This window comes from Antechinus flavipes, chromosome 6 (genome assembly GCF_016432865.1).
Source record: "Antechinus flavipes isolate AdamAnt ecotype Samford, QLD, Australia chromosome 6, AdamAnt_v2, whole genome shotgun sequence".
Lineage (NCBI taxonomy): Eukaryota > Metazoa > Chordata > Mammalia > Dasyuromorphia > Dasyuridae > Antechinus > Antechinus flavipes.
Window position 1 is genome coordinate 56,646,261 of NC_067403.1, and position 24,904 is coordinate 56,671,164.

Consider the following 24,904-nt stretch of genomic DNA (forward strand, 5'->3'; position numbering starts at 1 on the left):
TATAAGTTGTTGCCATGTTTTATTATTTCTATTTATACTAAAAGCTACATTGAAGATAGAATTTTATATTATACTACCTTTTGTCTAGGTTCACTGTTATACTGCATTTCCCATAATGGATATATAATAAATGACAATTTATTTTTCTTCAGTGCGTAGCAAGAATATAAATATTTATATTACCTATTTTAATAATAAAAACCACATGAAACATTTTCTTCTATTTTGACTTCTCTTTCTGTGACAATCTTAGTTCATGTAATGATGTATGTAATGATGTGGGAACTGGAAAGTGGCTAAGGGGAAGGTTTATACTGAATACTACACTGAAAGTGTTTTGATTAGAAAATTTCAAGCTACACTTACACTATTCAAGTGATACTCAAGATTTTGAGGTTTGCTTCTGCTATCTTATATAAATTAGAATATAGAAAACCAAAAATTTAGTATCTTTCATTATTGTATAAAATGAATCAATGCTAAAATAACTTTCAAAACTTATATAATTACACATATATGTATGTATATATACATTATACACACATATTTATTTATAGATATAGTGGCTATTTAAGATGACCAGGATTTAATAGGAAAAATTAACAATTTAGGGACACACAAAAAAGAAAAGATGTTTTCTAGATAAAATGTTTTTTTTAATATTATTTTCTCTTGAACTCCCAATTTCACAAACCTCTACACTTTACAATTAAAGACATGAAAACTATTTTCTTGTATTATTTTTATTTTATCTAGTATCTGATTACTAAAAGAGTCAAATGATTATCTTTGGTGTCACAATAAAATTCTAATTAATAAACAAATAATCATTCAATAAAATTTTGTCACTTTATCTATCACTCACAAATTTTGAACTTCAATTTGGTAAATATGATATAATGGAAAGAAAACTTTATTCAGATTCAAAGGACCTGGATTCAAGTCATGGCTTGAGATCTTTTTTGTTATATAAACTTGGATGTGACCCTTAGCTTATCTTGGCTTCATTCTTCTCCTCTTTCCAATTAGAGAGTTAAATTAGATTAAGTCTATGATCCAGTTCAACTTTAAATCAATGATCTTAATGAATGAACTAGGCAACCTTGTAGATTGCAGATAATTTCTGTTTAAAATCAATACACAGTAGGAAGGCCCCTTGATGGATAGATATCTGGCTTCTTCACAGGAAGAAACAGTTTCTTAGAGAGTACAGAAAGGTGACTCAGCAAACAACAATTATTTATTCATTATAGTAAAAGTAATTACAGTAGTTGAATTTGATTTATATAAATCTCGAAACACGTACTTCTTTATGAGATTCTATGGTTGTAAATTCCATATTCTGCTCATCATGTTTTCATTTTTAATTTACTACATTCCCCCAAAGGCTTTACTTTAACTAGTTTGCTTGTTGTAAATTCAGCAGTGATAGTCTTTAAATAAACAGAAGCACAGAGCATAATTTTCTACTAACACTGTTTATAAAATGGATCTGAATAAGGCCCCAAAGCTATTCTGATGATGAATTAATTATATGACTAGAAAAAAACTATGTTGACATGAAGCAAGCTCTGGTGTGTAACCTTATATAATAGTGCCCACTTAATAAATCTGTGTAGATGTTTTTGGACTGCAATAGAAGTGGGAATTTTTTATACTAGGTATATTTCAAATCAATATAATATTGCAGATAAAATAGTAATTTCTTATTTTACTTGTTTATTTCTTCATTTAAATTATTGAGATCTATCTTTATTATGCAAACATGAGGCATTTTATTGCAAAATGAAAGCACTGATTTGAGTAAAAAGAACATGTCTCTCTATGCTACTTGAATATTAAAATATTATGATGCTCTGAGTTCCTTTTCTTTAAAATTTAAAATTCTTGAAACATAACTAGATCTTTTCCCCTTCACTGAGTAATAGAGAACTCTTTCTTTTAAATCTCAAATGAAATTGAATTTCTATTTCACGATATCTGAAATGCTTCTAAACATTTCATTAGTAATTTATTGCTCAACTTCTATTATGATGAGGCATATCTCAAAAAGTGTTACTCTTGATCACATGATAATACAATTACATCTGAAAGGGTTTTTAGAGCATCAAGTCCTGACTCATTTCAGCAGTGAAGAAACAGCCTCAGATAGGACAAACCTGTAGACACACAGCTGGTATCTAAGCATAATTTTTACCTGAGTCTTCATGAATATAAACCCAGTGCCCTATTCAATATATTGTTCTGTCTCTAAATATATGATGTACTGGTACGAAAGATAATCAACAAAGACATTGATCTTCAAAGAAGGTATTGTGCTCTTGAAAAGCAATAAAGGAAGTGACAGCAAAAATGATATGTGGATACACTTGGATGACTGTATGCATACTTATAGACAAGCAATATATGCATATAGTATTTCTATATACATGCACATATATTTCTATGTAAATATGTATGCTTCATATATGCAACTGTATATAAATGTTTTCTTGTCTATTCAAAATACATTAGTTATAATAATAGAATAAATCAAATTTATTTTTTTTAATTATGTCAATTGACATAGTTGATTCCCAGTATGGTAATTATCTCTTTCAATGAAAAATGACAATTCTTTGTAAATTATACATTCATAGTTGTCTGATGCCCATGGAACTTAAGTATCTATGTATATAGTATGTGTCAGAGATGTGACTTCATCCCAGGACTTTCTGACTCCAGGACTTACTATACCAGTTCTTAAATTTGATATTATTGCAAATGATGCTGTTATTGTCACTGGCTGAGTTATTGCTGTTGTTCTGAAACCTTTTTTTTTTCAGATTACTGAAATCTCTGGGTAACTTCAAAGAAAATGCTAATTTTCATTTGGAGGTTAGTGAAAATGAAGATATAGTTTTATTTTTCATTCATGTTCTTGTAAGTTTGCAACATGATATATTAGTATTCAGATTTTACTATCTGATGATATTAAACTCTGGTGATCACTCAAAATAATCACTTTAGATATCACAGTTATATTTTATCTGACCATATTTAACATGCATGAGTTGATATGGATACGAAATACTCTTGTGTAGCTAATAGAAGAAAACTGCTTAACATAATATAAAATACATCATGATGATTTTTATCTCAAATTTGAAGATTGGTATGTTAAATTTTACTTTTCAGGACATCACCATTCAGATATTCTTTTTTTTTTTTTAATGTCAAGAAATAGAACAAACTAAAAATTCTGGAAAATACTACAATTTTTAGAAATGACTTTTTTATATTAGACTTATTCCAAGCTTGGAAAATAAAACAAAATGTAAAATATACAATATGAGATTTTATGAAGTATTTATTAAAATATAATAACATCAAGAAGCCTCAGCATTATATATAATACATGTAGAAAGAATTAATGTCAAATATTATTTTTCTTTTAGTTTGAAAAGTAGTAAATTCATTATCAAGAGTCATAGTAAAAATCTAGATCATCAGCTGTCTTTAACTCTATCAATCATAGCAAAGCAGGGTTATATTATTCATCTTTTGACACTTCAGATTCTAACTCCAGAAAAAATAACATTTAACACCTATTACATATTTTTCCAAATACTCAACTAATTTCTTTTTTTTCTGATTTCATCTCAATATTCATTAAAGTAATGATAAAATGCCAATTTCATTTTAAAAGTTTGTTATCATTTGGTACAGTGACCCCCTCTTGTGGAAAATCTCTCCATCATGAACAACTTAACAACTTTTAGAATTTTCCTGAGACATAGAATTTAAGTAACTCACTTATGGTTTAAAACTCATAAATTTACCACAAAGGAATTTGTCTATATTTACATTAAAGCAATTTCCTACCTATAAACTTTGATATTAGTGGGGATTGAAATAGGAAAAACAAAACAAAACAAAAGAAAACCATGATGATAGAGTATTAAGGGAAATTATAGCCTAATTCTCCAGTTGCATGAAGGGTGCTCCAGTTTTCAAGAAATAAAAGATAAAAGAGAGCAGGATCTAGAGCAAGAAATTAGTGCAAAGTACTGGAATATGTGCCAAATACTAGCTCTGTCACTAGGTTTGGAAATCTGTGTCATAAAGTGATGATAGATTGATGAGAGTACATTTACTGAGAGGTGGTAAGAAGAATCAGTTAATGACTAGGTGTAGGAGAGCAGTTTTCCTTGTTGGGTGTATACTCAGTGAGGAAGTAAACAGTAGTTGTATGACTTATTCAGCAATAGAAGAAGCACTCAGCTTTGGTCCCTGGTCCAGAATAAAGCCTGTAGTTAAAAATCAAAGGGAAAAAACACAAGAATAAAAAGAAACATACAACTTAGTCATAAACTTGTTAAGGCTTTTTGGGGATTAATGGTGGCTAAATCCAACTGCACTACTGACATTTCCCAACAGAGATAAGCTATTAGTTCCAAACCTGGAGAAGGAACTTGCAAAGCTCAATATAAATGGTCAATTGGTTGTCTTTCCCTGATCATATCATTATGATAATATTGAAAGCTTTCAGTCCTTTAGCCTGAGCTAGGACAAGAATTCAAAAATTCCAAAACACATCACAGATGTTTCCCCAGATGTATATAGAGCCTAGCCCTAACATAAAGTTCAAAAAGAATAAGATGGATGGAAGAATGTGAAAAATAATTACAAAAATATTTCACCAACCCCCCCCACACACACCCCATTCCCCAAAAAATCATAGTAATGGAAAGGCTTAAAATATAAAACTTGAAAAAAGTCATTCAAAAAAATCTATATGTAGGGACCTCTTGGTGGCACAGTGGATGAAGCACCAGTCCTGAAGTTAAGAGGATCTGAGTTCAAATTTGACCTCAGACACTTAACAAGTGTATAGACACTTTCCTAAGTGTATGCCTTGAGCAATTCATTTGACCCCAATTGCCTCAGCAAATAAATAAATAAATAAATAAATAAATGTAAGTAAAGCTTCCTAAGAAATAAGAACTTTGAACACAAGTTCAACTAAAATTCTTGTAACTATCACAGAAAGAATTTAGTAAATTTAATGAAATTCAAAAATCAAACTAGAGTTAGAGTAAAAATGGAAAATGATATGGGAGTTATGAAAGAAATATTTGAAAATTAAATTAACATCTTAGAATGAGAGACCAAAACTTAGCTAAGAAAATAAATCCCTATATATTACAATTAATTAAATAATAGCTAATGACTCCATGAGACAGAGCAAATTAAAACAAATTTAGAAGACTAAGAAAATAGAGTATATAGCAAAACTGATTTATCTGGAAAAAGAATGAAGAAAAATAATTTAATATTCACCAAACATTCTGAAATATATTATATAAAGAAAAAAATTAGAAATCATATTTCAAGAAATCTCAATAAATTTTATAGATTTCCTAGTATCAGAGGGCAAAATGGAAATTGAAAGATCTACCACTCACTTCCTGAGGAAAATAATCATAATTTCCAGTAATATAGTCTAAATCCAGAGATTCTAAAAGATGAAAACCTACAAGGAAACCTTAAGAAAGACTTTAAGGACTAAAGAGCCACTTCTTAAAAAATGCAAATTTAGAATATAAATTTTAAAAATCATAATATGATTGATAAATGACAAGAAAAATATATGCCTTCATTCATTAATGCATTGTGTTGACTTCTGCATAAATGCTTCTGAATGTAGATTATAAACTCTTTGCAATAACTAACTTTTCTATTTGTATCTCTTGGGCTTTGAGTAATATTAAGTGCTTAACAAATATTTGCTGACACATTGATACTTTGTTATTGAGTGATCTTTACAAATTATTTGGTTGATCTTAGTTGAGAGACATAATTGGATTATATTACCCCATGCACAAGCTTTGCAAAATGCAAGTGGGAGAAAGTGCAAACATTAATCTCAAATAAGCTTTTTAAGATAAATTCAGTAGAATAATCCAAAGATCCACAGATAAAGGACAGTTCGGTAGTTGGTAGAAGATGGATGAACTGCTCAGCAGTTGAATGACTAGATGCTCTTAGTGTCTTCTAGAATTCAATAACCTAGGGAAAAGTAGCAGTTTGCTGTGCTGGTTATGATTCCACAAGTCAAAAAGAGTAAAAAATATATATCACCAATTTCATTGAAAACAAAATTTCCTTTCAAATGTGCCTGTAATACTTGAAGCTGACTACCTTAAAATAGTAGGTTTTGTTTGTTAATTACAAGACACAAAAATAACAATGATATGAATAAATTTTTTTTAGCTTCCAAATGCATTTTTCAGTGAACAGCATTTCAATTGTTCTTTACCCCACACTAAGTGCAGCAAAGAATATCTTTCCCTTGAGAGTTTTGCAGTTGCTGTTGATCAAGTGTTAATAATGTGAAAGTATAAGACCTAGAGAATTATTTTTTAAGAAAACATAGAAGAAAAAGAATTCTTAAGGAGGAAACTAAGTGGAATGAATTGGTATAAACTATTCACATGAATAAGAATTGTTTTTGATGGCTACAAGATATATGGTTTGGGGAGGTCATATCAACTCTCAGATCCTGAGTTCCATCAAAATTAAACAAATTTTGATCAAGTACCTGCAATTCACATGGTATGTATGGGTATAAAAAACAGGAATAAAATAGAATCTTTCTTCTAAAATGATTAAAATCTATTTGATTTTCTCTCATTTATAAAAATGGAGAAGTGCTATTTCAAGTACCTAACTCGTAGGGTAATTACTGAAAATAAAATTCATTTTAAGTTTTTAATTTACTATATCAAGTGGATTTTCATTTTTTTGTGTGTGCAGGATCTCTTGTAAATAAGAAAACCTAGTAGAAACTGACAAGATGAGAGGGAAGTCATGAGGTAAAAAAGAATTCTGAATTGTTCAATTTGCTATAGTGAAAACACATCTGGACTTAATGATTATAGGTTGAAATCTTCAATTTTTTACTTTCTGCCTAAATGAGATTAGACAAGTCTCATAACTTTTCTGTCTCTTGATTTCCACATCTTTAAAACAAGTGACAATTGCTGAACTAAATTACTTCTGGGAAGCCACACAAACCCTTAATGTATGTATAATGCTTTCAATTTTGGAAAATTTCACACAACACCTGACAAATATGGCAATTTGTTTTCTTCACTCCATTTTTACTAAATTTTTAGCTGTTCTTTTTAAAGGAGAATGACAGAAAAAGTAAAAAAAAATCTTTTAAATAAAAATAAAATCAAACTTTCTAAAAAAAAAATACACAAATTTGCCAGGTTTTGCTTCAAGTTTTAACCAATTTTCTTAACATTGAAAATTATCTCCTGCTCCCCCACCTTTCATTTGCTTAAATGTAACATTACTATAAGGAAAGTAGCAAGTAAGATTCTTCTTGATCTTGAGTTAGGGGTATAAATAAAGCTTGCATCATCTAACAGAATCATTATTTCTTTCTATAAAAGAATGAATATCTAAACTAAAGAAATTTCCAAAGAGTATAAATTTGAGAGACACCTTTTCCCCTTCTGATTCTACCTAACTCTCTGACAATAAAGATATTTGAGTTATGATCCACCAACAAGTTTTCTTTTATATATATACATATATATATACACATATATATATTTATAGAAAATAGTTTTATATATATGTATATATATATATAACTATAACTATTTTATATATTTTTTCTTATCTTTAACTATTATTTTAATTCCTCTATTCTTACTCTTTAGATTTTTTTTCTTCTAGATTTGGTTGTGTTTCCTGAATTTGTATTTATAAGGGGAGGATTAAATAATTTAATCAATGCTCTCCCATTATAAATAAGTGTAAGATGTGTGAGAAGTTTTTGAAAGTAATTTGATGAAGTAAAATAACTCCAGAGAGAAAGACCATTACAATTGGTTGAAGAATTTTATTATATCATCTCTATCTTGTATAAAAGAAAAGGTATTGGTGAAATTTGAGAATTCAAAAGCTGGATATGAGTTTCAGCTAAGCCTTCTGACAATTGCTTTCTGCATAAAGAGGGATTTCATTTTCTGTTATGAGTTGCCTCCTTTTGGCCATTTTAGAAACTTGTGAGTTTCAAAAAAATTGTACTTCCTATCTTCCCATTGATGTTCTTTGATGAGATTCCTCAGAGTAGATAACAGTAATGTCTTCAGTTAGTACAAAGGAAATATTGGCATTATTGTGAATATATATCACTATATATATTCATGTCAACTCAAATCAGTGGAGCTATATAATTACTCCCTTCTGTGGTATTCCTTAGAGATTCATCAAATTTTGTGACAGGGAAAAACATATTCTAGAACTTATTTGGGAATCAGAGGCCTATAAAAATCTCAACAGTGACTTTTTTGAAGTGAATTCCTTTACTCAATAAAATATAAAGCAAAATATGGCTACATTACCTTATGGTAATTTTGACTAGGATATAATACCACTTTATGGAGTCATAAAAACTGTTCATGTCTTAGGGGAGATTGCCAGTATAACCTTGGTGGGAGGTGTAGAACATGTAGTTTCATCTTGTGACCATTTTCTTTTGATATTTGGGAGAATCAAGCAGGATATGTTAAACATGTTTCAATTATAGTCTTTTTCCCAGATGTCAACATAACAAATATGCTACTTTCTCTGTTTCATAAAAAGTGAGTTTACTTGAAATCTCAATGCTATATCATGAGCCAAACGAACACAAAAATATCCTCTAATTATTAGTTACTCAGCAAAGATGTATGATGACTTTTAACAAGATTTGTCTACTTAAAATATTTTAATGCTGACTTTATTTTTATTAAATTGAAAGTGGTTTTGCCTTTATGTTTAATTCATAAGCTTCTCCTTTACTTTTTTTTTTTTTGGTTTAAATAAAGAACTATGATTATCTGTAAAAACTGATTGCTCAAAGTAATTAATCATTTTCCTTATGAAATTTCCTGGGCAAATTAAGAATCTCATAATTAAAGAGTTTTCTCTGGTGTAAATGGAACATGCTGAGAAACTAGCTAGAGAAATAACTGCATTTCAAGTACCTGTGAAATATTTTCCTATATTTTGGTGGTGTTTTTAAATTATTTTTAATTTTCCATGACACTTAAATAGCCCTCACATCCTGGTGTAGCAAAGTTTAGACTGGAGAAATTTCTGCCATATAATCAGTAAAAAGTAAAAGGAAACTCAGTCAAAATAAAAGGTATACTAAATGTTGAAAAATGAATATCAATAAATCTCCAATTATATTTTAGGTTGGCCCAAGAAATACTCTCTCCCTGTCTTTCCAAGCCCCTATTTGTAATGGGAGCTTTATTCCTTAATTTCAAGTTTTCACTGATTTTAAAAGCCTGTTTTTTTTTTTTTGTCCTGAATATCACAATAATGTTTGACTAGATCCCAATTACATATTCTGTTCAAATTTGGAATTTTGCAAATCTTATCAACTACATATGAATTGAATATGCTCATCCCCACCCCACAAAAATTTGTTATTTTATTAAGTTTCTTTTGCAATAGAGATTATGAGTCAAAATTCCAGCTGCTAAAAATACCTTAGGACTGTGTCAAATACTAAAATGAGCAGAAGAAGAGAATTTTTGCAGCAGTGGAGACTATGATCTAAAAATATTTAGAAATTATCTCCATTGATGTAGAGCTTACTTATCTTGTTACTTTTGTCCATATTATCCCATAAATTTGCTGGAGTGATATCTGCCAACATACACCAGGCCTTCCTTGATTTCTCATGACATGAGTATGCTGAGAACAAATTCTGGCTATACAGATGTCATAATTGGGTTTTACCTCCTGACTAGCCTATCTTCTCTTTTAATATATAACTAATTTATCAATTTAAGGCAAGTTAACAAGCATTAATTATGAACCCATTATATGATAGATACAGATGGGATACAAAGACAAATGTGATTTCTACCGTTAAAGAAATCATAATCCAATGTTTTGTTTTGATTTGGTTTTATTTTTTTTTTTTTTAGAATTTCTCAGGTGTGCTTTTGATTTTTTGCCTTATGAGCCAAAATAATAGTTATTACTTATTTTAATTATATTGTATAACAACTAAATGCTTAAATTTAATATATTAGAGGATTTCTGGAGACTCTGTCCATAAAAGGCTAATTATATACTTTACAACTTATAAAAATCATATAAAGTTATTTTGGTAACAAATATATGCAACATATAAACACAAATGTACACATATTTGTGTATATATATATATATATATATATATATATATATTTTAAATTACATATATATCTATGTATGTGCGAATATATACATGTATCTATATATATATATTTATAATATATATTTTCATCTGTATGAATATGTTTTAGTTGTTTTTCTATCATCTCCATCACTTCATCAACACTTTTGGGGATTTCTTGACAATGCTACTTAAGTAGTTTCCATTTCTTTCACCAGATCACTTTATAAATAAGGAAACGAAAACAAACAAATTGAAGTGACTAGCTTAGGGTCACAAAACTAGTATGTGTTTAAGACCAGTTTTGATGTCAGATAATCTAGGATGAAATGTATTAGCATTAACAGGGAAAAGGATAGATTTCTTTTTTTTTTTTGGCTTAATAATAAGGATAGATTTCTTGCAGAAAAGTGGATTTTAGTTGAAATGTGAAAAATTAGTTAATGTAGGAAAGGATGAGGAGAGGAAACCTTTCAGTTATAGGGGCAGCCAGTGAAAATGCACTGAGACATATATAGACTTTCTTGTGTTAAAAAAACAGCAAGCATATAGAGTGACTTGATGATGTCTTTTACTTCTATTCTTCAGAATTCCCCATTGGTTGGATGTTGTAAACAACTTTATCATAATTACAATTTGCTTCTTGATTTCAATTGGTGTAATATTTATATTGATTCTTTGAGGAATATTGGAGTCCATTAGTGACTTTAGCAACTGCTCCTTTCTATAACCTCCTTCTTTCTGAAAGTAAATGAGATGTTTCATGGACAAATTTCCACACCATCTAGCTTTTTTCCCCTCAGGGTTGAGTGCTGGGAATTAAATAACCACATTCTACTAAAACAATTAGTTAAATGATTTTGATGTAGGGGTTATATAATAACCCTAAGGTACACATGTTTCTCTTCTCTACTAGAAAGATTTTGATTCAATCATAGTAGCACCAAGACCCTAGACATCAAAAATTGCAATATTCAGACAGATGCTTATGTCTCTTGGCCCTAAATTAAATTGAGTGCATCTCGAGCTCTTCCTTGGCTTTTATATATTTATTGAAAGAAGCAGATTATTGGAAATGTTGAATTTAAAGAAAAAAAAAAGAAAAATTAGAAGAAATGTATAAAAAGAAAAGGAAAAAGATAAAGAAAAAATACAATATATGACAGGGCTTTTTTTCCCCCTGAACTAGAAATTGGGGGGAAAGGAGAGCATTTGGAATATGTTTTCTTTCATTGAAGAATCGAATGACCTGAATAGCTTGAATCCTACTCCTCTACTCTGAGATGACTGCTGGGACTCAGTGAGACACATTTTTCCTTTCCCTTCTTCTTTCAGTTTATTTCTTCTTTTGCCTATTGTCTCTGTTTTGAAGGTTATTTCTAATTCACTTGCTTAATATCAGGGCAGTCCTGGAGATGTTAAATCTTTACTTTTTCCTCTATTTATTTTCATTTGCAGCTTGTCTTTTTTTTTTTTTTTCTCTTTTTGGGAGGTGAAAGTGAATGGAGTTTCTTTTATGATTCCTGGCCTCAAGAGTTCCATTTCACTGTCAGAGCTTTAAGCTAATATTATTCTCTTTGAACTATAAATCCCAGAATTTAAATTAGTTCTCAGAAACTTACTCTACATGTCTTGCTCTTGTTGTATAACAATGTATGTTGGATTTTAAAAGATTAGCCATTCATGGGAAACCTGGGTTCACTTTAGACCTTTTGTAATTTGTCAAACTCAACTAGATGATTCAGTGGATCGAGAGCTGGGCCTAAAGTCAGAAAGACCCATATTCCTGAATTCAAATTTGGTCTGAAATATTAATTAGCTATGTAAACCTGGACAAATCAATTCACTTTGTTTGCCCCAGTTTCCTCATCTATAAAATAAGCTTGATAAGAAAATGGCAAACCCACTCCAGTATCTCTGTCAAGAAAATCCCAAATGAGGTCACAAAGAATAAGACATGACTGAAAAACAAAGGAAGAACAGAGGACAAAACAGCTAATTATTTCTTGCTCAATTTTGGGGCTACTTTGTCTCAAATATAGTTAATGATGTTTGGAATGTACAGATTATTAATCATAAGTTATATCAACAATCATAATCAATCAACAAACATTTATTAAATGCTGAGTATATATATGCAACCATCAAGTTCAGGAGTCTCACATTTCTGAGGAGAAAACCAAGGAACAAAAAGCTTAACCCAGGGTGAACTAGTAAGTGTTCAAAGCAGGACTTGACACCAGGTCTTCTTGACTCCAAGTTTATAATAAACTAGGCTAGGAAAAAAAAGTAGTCACTACCAAAAAAAATGATTGTTGTTTGTCCTCCATTTTCAAAGAAGTCAACTGACATCACAATGTTGGACTGAGGTTGTGTTGTGTTCCACTTGAACTAATCAGATCAATAAAAGTTTGAAAGGCACTATCACAGAACAAGAATCAGTGGTTCATTAGAACATTTAGAGCAGAAGAAGTTCTGGATTTGCACAGCTTGCATTTCTTCTATAATTCTTCTTTGAACCTGATGTATAGGCATAACACCCTGGATGGATTTGTGCCAGTTTCTCATGTAAAATTCTTCAGAGATAATTTGAGAGTGTTTTTATTCCACTTCTCCTGCTCACCATGTGAGTGATTACTTTGCATGAGTTCTTTATCATATAGTCTTTGACATTAAGTAAGCATTTGACATTTGAACTATGTAGCCCATTCATCAGAGCTGTGTTCTTTGCAATAAAGTTTGAATGCTTGGCAGTTGAGCTCTAAAGGGGACTTCAGTGTCCAGCACCTTTTCTTGCCAGGTGATATTCAGGATCTTCCTAAAATAATTAAAGTCCAGGCATTTCAGTTTGGTGCTGAGAGATTGTCCAAGTTTTAAAGGCATGCAATCAGCATGCATGGCTTTGCAGAGACCTTCACTTTAGTAAATAACCTGATAAATTTTCTCTTCCATAGTTTCTTTTGGAGCAGCCCCCCAAAAAAGCTTCTATGTAAATAGAAGCATCAATCTCATAATTTATATTTACAGTCCTAAAGAGTATATATATATATATATATATATATATATATATATATATATATATATGTATATATATATGTGTGTGTGTGTATGTGTGTGTGTGTGTGTGTGTGTGTGTGTGTGTGAATATGGATAAATACACATAATTATGTGTGTAGATGTAAATATGTGTAAACTTTTGCATATAAGCAAATGACTTTATCCACAACATTCAAAAATTCTTCTGTGACCATTTACTGTGACCAATTGTTTGATGTGTTTGCTGCTAATGAAGGCCAACTATATTCTTATTATTGATTGTGGGGCCAAAATTACCACATGAGAAAGATAACTGACATATATTCTGTAACATCTTGTTTCCAGTAGATTCATAGTCATCTCTGAAGAACAAGTCATATAGCAACTTCCCTTAAACTTTGGTCTTGGCTTGTAGACTTTAGAGGTTAAATAGTTGCCCATCAGTGCAGAAATTAATCTTAAAATAATTTTGATTCTCAATGAAGATGTCCAACATTGTGTCCAACATGATGCTATAGAAAGTATCATGCTAAAGAGAATGGAAGCAAATGTACAAACCTGCTTTACTCATTGATGCATGAGGTGTTCAGAGAGGATCAGTACCTCTAGTGAGAGGGCTTGTTGAACTTCTTCAGGTCTGATCGCATGTCTTATCTGGGTTTTCAACAGATATAGCATGCACAGTGGTCACATTCAGGTAAAACTTTCTTTGCAGATGGATCAAACCAGGTTGAGAATAGCTGATCATTATGAAACCTACTGGTGACTAGGGAATTCTGACACAAGTATATAAAGACAACTCCATATGGAATTATCAAATGAAAACAAAATATTGATTTAGTATACCAAATGCCAGGCACTATGCAATTAAAGAAGAGTCCCCGCCCTCAAAGAGTTTCCATCTCACAATGGAAGACAATAGATTAAAGGAAGGGGGAAAGGAATAGGACAAGCTTTCTATAAAATGAAGCTTTAGGAGAAGTTTAATGCTTTATTCTGTAACCCTGGTCTTGAGTATCAAAGTTGAATCAATCTTTATGATGATGATATTTCAGATGATGGGGTCATTTTGAAAAAAGCATGATATTTGTGGAGTCAAAAATTAAGTAAAGCAGATGATGGGGGAAATCTCTTCCTTGGAAGACAGCTTATGACAATTTAGAAAGCTATATTAGGATCTATTTTTTATTGGCATAGTCCTTGAGAATACAGATTCTCTTTTATAAAATAATGAAACATTGCTGTTGAATTCACATATAAGTTTCATATATTTTATTTCCATATATAATGATTGATTTGATTTTATTGTAAATATAACTTTAAGTAGCAATAAGAAATGATAGATATAGATGATTTAAATATAGATATTGAGGCACATCTATGCATAAATATTTATCTCACTTTCTCTCTTATCTCTGTCACTGTTACTGTTTCTCTGTCTTTCTGTCTCTGTATATACATATGGTGTAAATAAATGTTTAAACTAATATAAAGAGTATTATAATTCTAATTTTCTACTACTACAGTAATTCAAAGCATTGATCAAATTTCTTCTATATGAAAGCCATTAAATGAAATGTTATGTAACACATAGAAATAAAATATGACAATCATTGCTCTTAAGGCACATGAATCTAAAAAAATAGTTTTTTATATTTACTGTCTAGAGTATAGTCATTTAATAAATATACATAGAAATAACAGAAATGTAAATGTAAATCCCAAAGAATGTCATTTAACTTCAATGCCTGACCACTTACACATTTTAAAAAATCTAAACTTAATTATTCATTATTTATATTTTGACTATGAATTTATGGAAAATCCCAATTGATATATCTAGAATCTTTCATAAAATAATTCCAACAAATTCATATTCCATCTGGATTTTAAAAGTGTAAAAAAAGATCTTTGTTATGGAAAAAAGTTATGGAGTCTACTAAATAAGAGGGACTGAGCTAAGTACTGGCTGACAGAGATGTAAATTGAAAATTTTTGTCCTCAAGGCCAATGAATCTTTTTCTTCCATTTTACCTAATGCACACAGAATAGTTACTGAGGCTTTTTTTTAAGTACTTAAAGATATATGGGAAATACAAATTTTACGAGATCCAAAGAATAGCCTTCAAAGTCTATGCCTAAGTAATCTCAAGTTTAAAAAGTTTCTAACTTTCATTATTTATTCCTCATATTATAGCTATGTATTTGTAGAAAATCCTAAGAACTAAAGGTTTTTCTACAAAAGGGGGGATTTTGGCAAATTTATGTTTCAGTTGTGTATTGAAAGAAGAAAAAAGAAACTTGGTTAAAGAAAATCAAAATGTAATGATGGAAATGAACATGTGGCAAACAAAGAAAGTGTTATCTTTATATCATTCCAAACAGGCATTGCATGTTAGGATAACCTTTCTACCTTGCATGCATTTGGGACTAAAAAAATTAAAACAAGAGAAAAAATAAAACTGTCCTTCCTTAATTCTACTCCTTAGTGGAACTGGAATGGTCAACATGATGCAAATGTGTGAGGGCACATTATTAATTAGTAGCTTTAAAATTTATAAAGTTATAGAAAAACCCTAGACATATATGTATGAAAAAGTACATAATTGACTACAAGTGTTAATTATGTTCCAGTCTTGTTTGACATGTATATGAATTTATTGACATGCTCATGAGCACCGTCTTTGTAGCTACATGTTGGTTGTGATGAAAATAAACTTTAGGAGTACTAAAAAATTATGATGAATGAGCTTGCTTATAGATATGTGAAAATGAGGGACTGTTAAACATTTGATGTCCTAGAAACTGTGAAAAAGTAATATAGTGGTCAGAAGCAGAATACATTTCAAAGACTAATCTTGCAAATTCTTATCCCCACAGAATATAGTATGTAAATTATTTAATTTAGTAAGAAAACATCAAAATAAAATTTCAGCATATTTGTGGCCTACAAGGACTATTAATGACTACAACAGTGATTCCGGTATAGAACAGCAGAGGGAACAAACAGCATATTTCTCTAGTTGATATGAGGTTTACTCTCTGAGGTGATTATTAGAAAAGACTTATAGAAGAATAGTTTCAAGATCACTTCTAGTTTGTCTATTATATATAAATGGTGCCTTCAAATACAGAGAAAAATAAATTAAATAATTTAGAATAGATAATGAGGCAACCAAATTATCACTAATTGCAGATGATATGATGGTATATTTATAGAATCTTAGAGAATCAACTAAAAAACTACTAGAAACATTTCACAACTTTAGCAAAGTTTCAGGATACAAAACAAATTCACAGAAATGCATTCCTATGTGTTATCGATGCAGTCCATCAACAAAAGATACAAAGAGAAATTTCATTTAAAATAACTTTAGATAATATAAGATATTTGGGAGTCTACCTGCTAAGACAAAGCTAGGAGGTATAGGAACACAATTACAAAACACTCTGCACTCAAATAAAATCAGATATAATCAATTAGAAGAATACCCAAATGTTCATGGGTAGGCAGAGCTGAAATAATAAAAATGATAATTTTACCTAAATTAATCTACGTTTTCAGTGTCATATCAATCAAATTCACAATAAATGGCTTTATAATGATGGAAAAATAATAATAAAATTCATTTGGAAGAACAAAAGATCAAAAATTTCAAGGGAATGAATGAAAAAAAAATACCAGATTTAAAACTATATCATAAAGCAGCAGTCACCAAAACATTTGATACTGGCTAGGAAATACAGTAGTTGATCAGTGAAACAGGTGAGTTATCAAGACACAATAGTCAATGACTATAGTAATCTAATGTTTGAGAAACCCCCAAACTCCAGCTTCTAGAATAAGAATTCAGTATTTGACAAAAATTGGGGAAAATTGGAAATTAGTAAGACAGAAACTAGGCATTGACCCACACCTAACAACCTATACTAAGATAAGGTCAAATGGATTCATGATTTAAATTATTGAATCTTATATTGAAGCTGTTAAAATTTCCCTCCAATTTTAATGTTTGGATGTGATCCTGGTGGCATGAGGCTGGGAGAGTTACAGTAATAAATGGCTACCCCAAGGGAGGTAAGAGACCTTGTGATTTTTTAAAAAAAATCTCCACCTTGATCTTTTCCAATGGGATGCCAACACAGAATCCAAGAACTCTAAGTAACTTAAAAGGTTAATTTTCCTTATAGCAATCATAGGTTGAGGATAGCCAGTTTGTCACCAGGATCTCTTCTTTTAATAATGACTAAGAAATATAACAAGCCAGATTTGTCCATTATTCCTTTAGATAAGAACGTGACATGAATTGTAAGCTGAGGTAACTACATTCTGTAAAGGAGAGATTTGTGTAGAATTACTGGCAGGAGAGCTGGCAGTTTTTTTTTTTTTTTTTTTTTTTTGGTCAATTTGAGGGTTATTCCTGGTGGGAATTCACCTTCTTTGACGAAAGATTTCCTGCAACCTCAGGGAGTAACTACTTTATGGACTCCTAGTCCAAAGTATCCTGCAGAATTTGTATTACTGGAAGTGGTTCCCATGATTAAAATGTGTGTGTGTGTGTGTGTGTGTGTGTGTGTGTGTGTGTGTATGTGTGTATGTGTGTAGTGGCAGTGGCAGCAGAAGCAGCAGGAGTATCACCAGCAGAAGTAGAACTTGTAGTAATTTGCAAAAGGTTAAACAATACAATTATCTAATAAATTCCTGAAATAAATCTAGTAATCAAAGAGTTGGAAAAGCAGAAGATACTGAAAAACAAATGGTCTAAACATAATACTCCTATTTATAGTGAAAAATAGAAGAAAAATTTCATAGATATATATAGTCAATGGTGTTTTTTGTTTGTACTTGATTTGTTTGTACTTTATTTTGTCTTCATGTTTTCTGACAGTAAAATGTACCTTTTGTGATGTCTTTAGAGGAGCATCTTTAAAAATTGGGTAATATGATATATTTCAGGAACTTTTTTACTTTTGTAATATTGAAACTGTGGTAAGCATTATCTGTGTTTTGTGATTTGGTCATTTAAAATTAATATTTTATTCTTGTCTGATTATTTTATAAAAGTGAAAACTGGGGGCACCTAGGTGGCACAGTAGATAGAACACCAGCCTGGAAATCAGGAGGACTTGAATTAAAATCTGGCCTTGGACACTTAATACTTCCTTGTTGTGTGACCTTGGGCAAGTCACTTAACCCTAATTGCCTCAAGAGAAGAAGAAGAAGAAGAAGAAGAAGAAGAAGAAGAAGAAGAAGAAGAAGAAGAAGAAGAAGAGAAGGAAGAGGAGGAGGAGGAGGAGGAGAAGAAAGAGGAGAAGGAGGAAGAAGAGGAGCAGGAGGAGGAGGAGGAGGAGGAAGAGGAAGAAAATTGAAATCAATTTGAAAATATTATCAGAGAAGTTCCAAAGTAAAAGTGAGAAAAGGCTTTAGAATCTGAAATTTAAATTTATCTGATATTTAAGAATTACTTATTAATAACTCTTCTCTCAACCATAAAAAGGGATTAGCTTGATTAAATCAAGGGACAATTTAATTATAAATAAATTTTATTCATGAAGAATATTTCATTTTACCATTTTATTTTTAGTGAATTTTATAATGGAATGTAATTGTTTAGGCAAACAAAGTAAAGTCACCTGAAAGAAATTGGAATGGAGCATGTATTTGTAAGTTTTGTAGAGAAAAAAATTCAATATAGTGTAGAAGATTGGTTTTATAGATACTTTGGGATATGATTGAGAAATAAGACTAGAGGACTGAGGAAGGAAAATAAAGGAGATGTCAGATAAAAATATGTGTATACTATTTCTGCCTTTCTCCATTTGCTTTTGAGGTTGTTATACCCTAATATATGGTCAAGTTGTATATAGTTTCCATGAACTGCCAAGAAAAAAGTATATTCCTTTCTGTCTCCATTATCATACTTAACTTTTCTAAAATTATATTTACCTCTTTAACTTCTTTCTTATTTATTTTGTGGTTTAATTTATCTAGTTCTGAGAGAGCAAGGTTGAGTTCCTGCACTTATATAATTTTGCTTTCTATTTGTTCTTGCAGTTCTCTTAACTTCTCCTCTAGGAATTTGGATGTTATACCATTTGGTGTATATACGATTAGTATTGATATTACTTCATTTTCTATGGTATCCTTTACCAAGATCTAGTTTCCTTTTTTATCTATTTTAATTAATCTATTTTTGTGTTTGCTTGATCTGAGATCAGCAAGATTTTTACTTGCCTTTTTTTATTTTGACTTAACCTGAAGCATAATAGTTTCTGCTCCAGCCTTTTACCTTTACTTTAAATGAATCACTCAGCTTTATTTGTTTTTTGTACACAACATATTGTAGAATTCTGGCTTTTGATCTAGTCTGCTATCTGTTTCCATTTTAGGAGTAGTTCATCCCATTCCCATTCACAGTAAAAATAACTAATTCTGTATTTTCCACCATGTCATTGACCTCAAGTTATGCTTTTTTCTTTCTTTTCCCCCAATCCTTCCTCCCTAATATTTTGCTTCTGACTACCACCTTCCTCAAACAACCCTCCCCTTTTATAGCTCCTCCCCCTTTCTTATACCTTTCCCCTACTACTTCTATTTTCCCTTCTATTAACCTCCCTCTTTCATTCCCCCTTTCTCCTCCCACTGCCCTACAGGGTGAGACTAAGTTTTTCCCCCATATTTTAAATATATAATATATGACACTATGTATATTACTGTTTTTCTAAATTTTCTTGCATTGTGAATTTGGGAAACTATTATATTAAAAATGCCAGTCTAGAACTATATGAACAAAAATAACAAAATACTTTTCACACAAATAAAATCAGATCTAATTGGAAAAATGTCAAGTGCTCATGCATAGGCCAAGCTAATATAACAATAATAATACTTATAATAATTATATATATATTATCATTTGGTAGTGGCTGAGATATAGAATATTCAATCAGTAGAATAGATTAGGCTCAAAAAACAAACAAAAAAAAAGTTAATGACTGAAGTAATCCAGTGTCTGACAAACCTAAAGACCTCAACTTCTGTAATAACAAATTGATGTTTGACAAAAATTGTTGGGAAAATTGGAAATTAGTAGGCAGAAACTAGACATTGATCTATACCTAACAACCTCTACCAAGATAAGGTTGACATGATTTAGATATAAAGAGTGATACTATAAACAAATTAGAAGAACAAAGGATTGTCTACCTCTCAGATCTTGGAGAGGAAAGAATTTGTGGCCAATAAAGAACTAAAGAACATTATGGAATCTAAAATGGATAATTTTGATTATATTAAAGTTTAAAAAAATTGTACAAATAAAACTATTGCAGACAAGATTAGAAGGGAAGCCATAAACTGGGGAAAAATTTTTACATCCAAGTATATTGATAAAGGCCTTATTTCTAAACTATATGTAGAATTGACTCGAATTTATAAGAATTCTCTAATAAATGGTCAAAGGATATGAACAGACAATTTCAGATGAAGAAATTAAAACCATTTCCAGTTATATGGAAAAATGCTCTAAGTCACTATTGACCAGAGAAATGCAAATTAAACATCTCTGAGGTATCACTATATACCTCTCAGATTGGCTGAGATGATAGCAAAAGATAATGATGAATGTTGGAATGGATGTGGGGAAATGGGGGCATTAATACATTGCTGGTTGAGTTGGGAACTGATACAACTGTACTGGAGAACAATTTGGAAGTATGCCCAAAGGGCTATCAAACTGTGCATACCCTTTGATCCAGAAGTGTCTCTACTGGGTCTGTATCCCAAAGAGATCATTAAAAAAAAAAAAAAAAAAAAAAGGACATATGTGTGCAAAAACATTTGTAGCAGGCCTTTTGTAGCAGCAAGAAACTAGAAAATATTTTGATATCCATCAGTTAGAGAATGACTAAGTAAGTTATGCTATATGAATTTCATGGAATATTATTGTTCTATTAATAATGAACAATCATTAATAATTAATAACAGGATGATTTCAGAGAGGCCTGCAGATACTTACATGAAGTGATGATGAGTGAAGTGAGTAGAACCAGGAGAACATTGTAGACAGCAACAGCAAGAATATATGATGATCAGTTCTGAAGGATGACTCTTTTCATCAGTGAGGTGATTCAGTCCCGCTGCAATGTTTTTGGGATGAAGAGAACCATTTACCATTTGCATCCAGAGAGAACCATGGGGGCTGAGTTTGGAACAGAACATAGCATTTTCACTTTTTCATTGGTTGCATTTTGTTTTCTTTCTTTTTTTTTTCTTTTTTTGATGTAGAAGTATAATATCAATATCAATATATATATATATATATATCTATATATAATATCTATATATGTATATATATATATTATATATATATATATATATATACAGAGAGAGAGAGAGAGAGAGAGAGAGAGAGAGAGAGAGAGAGAGAGAGAGAGAAGACAAGCACATATCTTGGTTTACTTGCCATTTAGGAAAGGGGGTGAAGGGGAAACAGGGAAAAAAAATTGGAACACAAAATTTTGCAAGGGTGAATGTTGAAAAGTACTTACACATATATTTTGAAGATAAAAGTTTTAATAAAAATGCTATTAAGAGGATGATGCAGTTGTATGAAGTGTAATTTTAAAACCTTTTTAATCTAGATAACATGAAATTGTTATGTCATTAGAAGCTGTTTTTCTAATGTTAAAACCTGACAAATATTCAATTGGGGATATTTTAAAAGAAACAAATATATGTATATATAGTGTATTAAGGAGAGAGAGAGAGAGAGAGAGAGAGAGAGAGAGAGAGAGAGAGAGAGAGAGACTTTATAAAATTCACTTTATCTGTAATTTTTCCAAATTCCTTAAACTTGGGCAAGGTCATGAAAGTCATAAAATTTAATCAGCTTTGTGACAGCATTTGTTAAATTTTTTGAAATTTTAAAATAAATGATTGATTTATTAGGAAAGTAGGATATTTTTTCTATCACAAAAACTTCCTGCTAAAGGATGGGGAAGATGAAGAAATGGTTTTATGAGTTTTTTTTTTTAATTTTGAACATTGTGAAATTATATCTAGAATAATACATCTTGAAGTTACATTTCTGAGCCAACTTAATCTTCACAGACTGCAGCCTCAAAGATTTACTTTTGCCTTTGGGGTTAACATTAAAAAAAATTGAGATGGATACTTTTTTTATCTGAAAAAATTCAGTAAATAACAAGAGTTTAGGAAAGCTAGGTTGCTAAATAGATAGAGAACATAGCTTAGAGTCAGGAAAACCTGAATTCAAAACCAAATTCATTAGTTATGAGACCCTAAGCAAGTCATCTAATCTCCATTTCTCTTATCTACTAAAGAAGGAATTGGGAACCCACTTCAGTATTTGTGCCAAGAAAACCACATAATGGAGGCCATAAAGAGTTAGACATGACTGACTAAGAACAATAAAAACAATCAGCATTTTTCTGGCTTTTAGGTGAACTATCACATATTGATTATCTATGTGGAATTCTAGATTATAATTATTTTGTTAATTTCCAATAATTGATTTTATACCAAGATCAATTTAAACAAGAAGAAAAAAAAGTAAGGATATTAAGGAACTTTAATAAAGCACCAATAAAAAATATGCTGTTTTCTCTAAAAACTAGCATACATACATGTATTTTTATGTAATAGAGAGAGAGAGAGACAAAGACAGAAAGAGAGAGAGACAAAAAGAGATAGGAAAAGTTCTTGTTTTATGTAAGTGAATTATTTTACAGACTTCTACTTAAAGGGATTTTGTAAATAATGCAAAATAGCCTACATATATGGAGAAGGAAGAAAAGCAAGAAGGAAGCAATTTGCCTTGAAAAAAGAGGTCTATCACATGATTCAAAAAGGCATATTAGAGCTGTGGATAGAGAAGCAAGAGCAGGTGGAAGAGCATTCAGAAGCCAAAACCGGACATATGGGAACCTACCCTGAACTTAAAGGGAGAACTTATGGCAGGGACAGACATGTGGGGTCTGGGCATGGGCACATCAGTGATAAAATAAATAATGCACAGGTAATATATGTATTATCAGAGCAGAGATAGGGAAAAGACAGAGGTGTGGAAACTAGATGCACAGTCATGTATGTGAAGAAGGCAAAGAAATCTTATTTCAGAGCTGGAAGTCTCAAATTTCTCCATATGTCAGTTTTACTTTCATTTGGAGGATTGTTTTAAGTTTTCTTGTTTTTGTTATTGGACATTTTTGTTGGGAGATAGGGTGGGAGGCCACATAGTGTCATACCAGTTGGCAGGTATTAAGAGATAATACATTGGCAGGTATATAGAGAATACATAGTAATATATATTAAAGTTTAATATAGAAGTATTTTTACAAAACAGATTTGTTTTCTTAGTCCACTTTACAAAATGCAAATTTATATAAAGCAAGAACTATCAAGACATACAATATATGCGTGTATATATGTACACACATGTATATATGTGTGTGTATGTACATAACTATTGATTATGTTTTAGTCATACATTATTAAATTCTCAGAGTTGAATTTATGATTTTACATAAAATTGCATTAGTGATAGTGGGAGAAATTGTAACTCACTCCCTCTCCCCCATTTTGAAGTCTCTGTCTAAAAATATTAGGATACAGAAGAGTTCATTTTACTCATCAGATACTGACAAAATGTTTTTAGTTTCTTCTTTCATTTAATTAATGTAATTGTCTATATAAAGTATGAGGATTGGGCAAATAAAGGAGAAGTGGTACATAAACAAATAAATAAAAACTGAAATTCACTGAAATTTCAGCTTAATTACAAATTGCTAATCATATAGTCTTCTTATAGCTCTGCCATTAATCAGAATAGTTCCATAAAGTGTGAACAGGTTTTTTACCACATGAATTATTTACTGAAAGGTCAATCTGGTTAGATCTATTGGGTTTTACTAAATTATACTGTCTCGTCACTAGCAAGTTTTAGCAATGTTACATAGAGAAACTCCACAAGGAACCTGGAAATGTTCAACAAAATACTTCCACAAATCTATCCTGATCCATCGGCTGATGTTAGAGAATCATATAGGAGATGCTTATCAGATCACTGAAGATCAAGGACACTGCCAGAAATCTTGAGACCCTTAAAACTATAATTATATTGAATTTTATTATTCACTCTTTTAAAAATTTTGATTATGTTAACTTTCATGTGTTATGGACCCATTTTATATTTCATAAACTGCAAATCATTTCTTTTTGAACTGATATAAATGTGGAAATTGTTTTTAAAAAAATGAGATTGCTGATATCCTCCAAGCTGGGAATTGTAGCCAGCAATGTAACCAAATTGACTTCATTTAGTAGAGCCCCTCTCTCTTTTTCTGGGTTCACTCACCTTCAGGTCCTGACCCCACTTCTCTTTATGGCTCCAGGAGTGTTAAAACAGATTTTACTAATCAGTATCATAACTTCTCCACTGAGCTACAAAACTGTATATCTTTTTGATATCTATAAGACAGATTGGTTGCATCTTGAAAGTCCTTCATTTCTTTTTCCCTGTGTATAAAAGCTCATTTCCTTAACCTTCTATTCATAGTTTCATGCAGACTACCTGTGTATGAGTGCAGTCTGCTTGATTACTATTTGTTGAACCACATAATTAAGCT